We start from the raw sequence: 5,996 nt of genomic DNA, 5'->3' as shown, positions 1-5,996 counted from the left end.
CTCTCTCTCTCTCTCTCTCTCTCTCTCTCTCTCTCTCTCTCTCTCTCACCCTTTCTCCTTGGATTTCTAAATCGTTTTTGTCATGGGAGGCCAGCTCTGCTGAGCAGGCAAACCTTCCTCCGTGGCTAAGAGCACTCTATTCCCTCCACAGCAGACCCATCCTTGTATACTCAAGTTCTTGTCCTCTCCACCTAGTTCTCCCACTGGTACATGAGTTTCATCAGGACCAGGGCTGGGTCTTATTCCCAGGTGTGTAGCCAACATTTCCAATGGTGTCTGCAACAAACCCCAGAGAGCCCTCCAGTGTGGGATTCTGAATACGCAAAACTATTCAGAAAATAACGTACTGCTTCTATGCTGAATATATACAGACTTTTTATTTGTTATCCCCTAAACAAGACAGCATAGCAATGCTTTACAATGTATGTATGTTATATGGGGCATTGAAGAGTATGGGAGGACACATATACCTATATCACTGCTGCAGGATATTTGATCCCACTGTGAACCCCGAGACTGTGTATTAGAAAAACCTGTTTCTAGTTGTGATGTGGCTCAGCCCTAGCAGACACTCTTTCTGTAAGAGCTTTCTGTAAACCAGATTAAATAAAATTAACGCTAGGTTAAGAGGCAGACCAAGAAGCCAACTAACAGGGAGAAAACAGAAAGGAAGGACATTGAGTTAGGGGATTTAAGACAGCTTGGAGGAGGAGAAAGGGTACTTTCCTTCTGGGACATGATCTGCGTAGGAAGTGCTTTTTCCTTCTGAGATGTCCACTGAGTAGGAAGGTCAGCTGGGTGCTTTGTCTCTGAGCTAGCAGGCTTTCACCTGACCATCTGGTTTCTGAGTCTTTATTGGTAAAACCAAATATTGGGATTTTCTTTCATTATAACAACATTTTGGCACTCAGCGTTGTTAGGATGACCCAGCATGACTGGAGAAGAAGAAAGCCCACCAACGTTGCAGAAAGCAGAGGACATATGACAGAAACACTGCAGTACAGGAGACATCTGACAGACAGGATCATCTCTAGAGAAAGCATTTGTTCTTCCAGTTCGGCTGGACACCCAGAGACACTCAAAAGACTTCAGAGCCATGGGAGCCTCAAGCTCCAAATTACTCTAACTCTTAGAGATTTAGAAAACCAGTTTGAATTGGAATAGCCCTTTGAATTTAGTGAAAACACTTAAAATCTCTTAACTGTGTTTTTAATACCAAACAATGAAAATATCCTTTTATTTAAGAAGCAAAGTAAAAAACTAATGTCCAAGATGGCATGGGCCACTTGGCGATCTACAGTCTAACATTCTAACATGGAATTAACATGTGGCTTAAGAAAACCCATTTTTCATTTCATGCCAGTAAGGCAAGTATGATTTTAGTAAATTATCACCTGATAATATTATTTTTGTTAATTTTTTCATGCCTAGTTAACCATTTTAAAGGTAGGGCAGTTGGTAATTTTGAAAAACTACCACCTGTCATGTCCAGCTTATGGACAACCTGGACAGTCTGTGACTGTTCTTGATAGTACTTCTTAGTATTTTTCTCAGAAGCATTCCTTATTTTATGTTTTGTTTTTGAGATTGGAGGAATGTTAGTCTATGTTTTCTATTCCTACAACAAATCACCTCCCCATAAATTCATGGCTATATTAGCAACATATGGCTTTAATTTTTCTATTTGTCCTCTTGGCCCTATACAATTGACCCATCTTGCATTTTCTTTTACTTGAGATAAAGTTCCAATCCCTAGAAACTAGATATTTACTTCCTGAATAGGCCAATCTGGATGCCAAGATTTTGGCACAATTATTGTTACATCTGTTCCTGTGTCTAATAAAACTTCTATTTCAATGCCATTTATTTGTATTTTCAGCTCAGGCCTCTGATCATTTAAAGCAGTTTGCCAAAATATTTGTTTTGTGGTCTCTCTTGAATTTTTTTTTTGTACTATTTACTGAAGCTGTTCTGTTCTTAATTATACCCAGAGCAATGTTGTTTTTAACAACAGGCATTAACATTTTTACTGCTCTGTGCATGAGTTTCTCCCATGCTAAAAGGAAATGATTGAATCTAATTTGATATCGGGGCCTGTAGGATGCCTCTTCAGGAGTTTCTCAATGGCAAAGGGTTACCTTGCCTGTCCCTTGCTGGTCTGCATTCATGAGTCCAGTGCTGGCCTTTGTCACATCTGTATACTCCAGAAGGCTGAGACCTTCTTCTTCTTCTTTTTTTTTTTTTTTAATTATCTCTAGAAAAACCATTGTTTGCAGGAACACCCTGTCCACAATCCCTTTTCAAACAGCCTTGCCATTTTGATTTTTCCTAAGTCTTTTAGCAATTACTTCTCCTATCAGGTTAACATAAATGTGAGCTCTGATGTGAGCTCTAATCCATTCCTCTATTGGTGCCAATCTGGTATTTAAAGGTCTAGTCACTCTCTTGCATTCTGGAGTAGCATTTTGAAATATTAAAGATTCAATCAGTATTTTTCTGACTTTTGAATCTGATAGTATTCTATTTGCAGCAGAAGTCAATTTTTGCGGAAAAAATGAAAAAAAAAAAATCAGTGGGCCTTGTCTGATTTTAATAAATGACTCAGACATCTTTCCTGATTCTTCAACCTTATCCCAAGCATTTAAAGTGACTAAAATAACATACTGCCAAGGTATGATCATCAGATTCAAGCTGCCTTTGTAAATCACTAACAATCCTGGGATATGTCAATACCTCTGGCCTGGTTTCATTGTTCTGTGGCCCTAGCTTCCTCTTTCCACCATGTTTGCCATTTTAACTGAGGACCAGCTTCCAATACTGCTGTTGCCAAATCCTTCTAGTCTTAGGGGATAATCCTGTTCTGCATTGCCCATAAATTTAGTATCTGCATTACATAGTTTGAATGCATAGTGTATGAAATGATCACATCCTTAAATCTCCTCAAATCTAATATGTCTATGGGCTTCCATTTAACTTCTTGATAACCTTGGGGTTCCTTATTGTCTCTTCATATGTCTTATATAGTAACTGGATAAACTAAGATTGGTTTTCTAACAACCTTGTGCTGCTTTCAGTTTTATTATGTGGTGGGATGGTAAACTCTTGACTAAATTCCTCTGTATCTGAGAATTTTCCTTATTCTTGTTTATAAGTCTCTAATTTTCCTTCTAAAGCTCGTATCTTATTAATCAATTTTTTTTTCTTTGAATGAGTACAGAAAGCCATTATGGCTATTAAGAATAAAGTATAAAATACCAAAATAATATTTATAATCAGTATTGAGCCAATTATTGTTAAGTTATTTAGTTTTTTATTTTCGGATTCTTTTTTCAAGCCATTTAAAGTAGCACCATACAGTGTCCTAAAGCCTTCTGTTTTGGTACTTTCCATCCTAAACTCTCTCCTTGAAGACTTTCCTGATGACTTATCAAATCTAATGGATTCTCAGTTTGTCATTGGAGTGATCTCTCTGTCCATGGGATTGTGCCACAAGTTGGAGCACCAAAATGTTGTTATAAGGAATGAAAATCCCAATCATTCAATTTTACCAATAAAGTCCCAGGAGCCAGATGTTGGGGTAAAAGCCTACTAGCTCAGAGAGGCAGAGAAAGCACCCAGCTGACCTTTCTCCTCAGCTCACCTCCCAGAAGAAAAAGCCTTTCTTACTCATGTCCCAGAGGGAAAAACCCAAAAGCTAAAAAAGCCAAAGCCAAAAGTTAAAGCCCCAAAGCCTAAAAGCTTTTTCTCCATGCTGTCTTAAATACCCTTCTCTCAATGTCCCTCCTTTCTGTCTAATTCCTGTCAGCTGGTTTCTTGCTCTTCCCCTTGATTTTATTGCTCTTACATTACAGGTGTATGCTAGTGCTGAGCTACTCCTAAGGAGAAACAGGTTTTTACAGCTCATAATCTCAGTGTGCATAATAGGATCAAATATCCTGCAACACATACCTTTAATCCCAACACTTGGGAGGCAGAGGCAGACACATAAATATTACAATGATTTAATTAAAAGCCTCTTGCAAAAGGCTTTTAATTAATATTTTTAATTAATGAATGTTTTTATGATCTAAAAAGAAATACACTTAAAGGTATATTTGGTTTCAAAATTTCAAAAGAATTTTTAAAATTTCAATTGAAAGGCAATACTTTTTCTATTGCCAAAGAAAACATTTTGCCCTAGGAAAGATATAACCCAGCAAAGAAAGTAGGGTTGGGGCAAGGTTTTATTTTCTCTTTCCAGGATAATAAAAGCATCCAACTAAGGAATCTGGAGACCAGTGGAAAGTGAAACAGCTGAAGAAAAAGGACCAAACACCAGGGAAGACAAGTGATTCAGCCTCACAGACTGCCTCAATAGCTGTTTGCTCAAAAATCTGCAGCCAGAACAATTCCAAAATGGCTAAGATGGTCCAGCCTCACAGAGTGGACAAGCCAGGACTTCAGTTACACCCTGCACTTTCCCATCCCACACAGAGACCAGAGAGCAACCGTTATAGCTAGCTTTCTTAAGGCTTGACCATTTTCCCGATTTCTTGGGCCCCCAAAAGGAAACTGTCCCTAATCAGAAGAAAGCAATTTAAAGAGAATGATGACCCTTTCCCAAGAGGTGGGGTGGGTGGTTTTTGTTTGTTTGATGGGTGATGATTATTGGTGTTTAGGGGTTTGGTTGCAAGTTGTTAATGGTCTTAGGAAGGAAACAAAGTACAGGAGGTCAGATTCAAGGATTTAATTATTTTTCTTTCCTCTATTCTTCCTTCTCTCCTATCTAGTATTATACAAAAGTGAGGGGATGTTAAGGGATGAAAAGAAAAAAAGGGGGGGATATAGAAAATATGTAGGACTGATAGGAAAAAAGGGTAGATTGTTGAATCTACTGTCATAGATCTTTGAATATTGACCTAAAGTTAGGTTATATTTGGATATATTGGTATAGATCTTTGTATATGGATGCAAAAATTAAGGTTATATTTTGGTTACAACATACTATGTGTCAATTCTTTTTACAGTATTGTACCTATATAATTTTTAAAACTGCAATGTAAGGTTCTAGTCCTTTGAAAGCTACTATCACAAACCGTTTAGGATAATTAAGAAATGAAAATTAAGTCAGTTATTCAAACTTGTGCTTTTGTTAGTTTAGTTGATCACAGGTGTTTTCTAACTTAATTAGATGGTAAACAGCTAGAGACAAGCAACATTTGTCTATTCAAATATACTGGGATAGATGGTCTTCAAAAGTCTCAGAGATGGGGCTGGAGAGATGGCTCAGTGGTTAAGAGTGCCGACTGCTCTTCCAAAGGACTCAGGTTCAACTCCCAGTACCCACATGGCAGCTTAAAATTGTCTGTAACAGATCTGACACCCTTATCCCAATGCACATAAAATAAAAATTAAATAAATTATTAAAAAAATCTCAGAGATCTATAGAATATGACATTTAAAGATGTTTTAGTTATGGTGTGAGCCTAGCTTTTAATGGCTGAGCTATCTCTCCAACCCAAGATGTTTTATTAATTTAAGATGTTTTGGACAATCAGACATGTCAGCTCCTGGAAGCACCCCAATACTACTTTACTACTTCAAAGAAGATGATGAGCACTCATCTTCTTCTTGAAGAAGATGAAGAACCTCTTTATGGAGTTTGCTTCAAATGTGACAAGATACCACTGGGCAAGAAACTGCCCTTGCTTCAACTGCTGACAGTATGCTGTCCAAGCAGAGGCCAAGCCTGACACAAAGAAAGTCTACTGCCAAACTCTACCAGGACAAGGTAGAGAAGTGCTTCACAATTCCTGCTTCTAGGTCAGTAGGCTGAAGAGATAGATGCTACAACATTACAGAGGAATCTTGGGTGACTGTCCAGACAGCCAGCAGTCTCTGTTTCTGTAGTTTTGGAAACATCTTGTTCTGCACTTCCTGTTTGTTCAGATAATATTTATAGTTCTCTGGTCTCTGATGTGGTTGAAGACTAGTTATAGACTCACAGCTAAGCTTAG

The sequence above is a fragment of the Psammomys obesus genome, unplaced genomic scaffold, assembly GCF_907164565.1.
Source record: "Psammomys obesus unplaced genomic scaffold, mPsaObe1.curated_primary_1811, whole genome shotgun sequence".
NCBI classification, from domain to species: domain Eukaryota; kingdom Metazoa; phylum Chordata; class Mammalia; order Rodentia; family Muridae; genus Psammomys; species Psammomys obesus.
Note: the sequence above shows the minus strand (reverse complement) of the source record.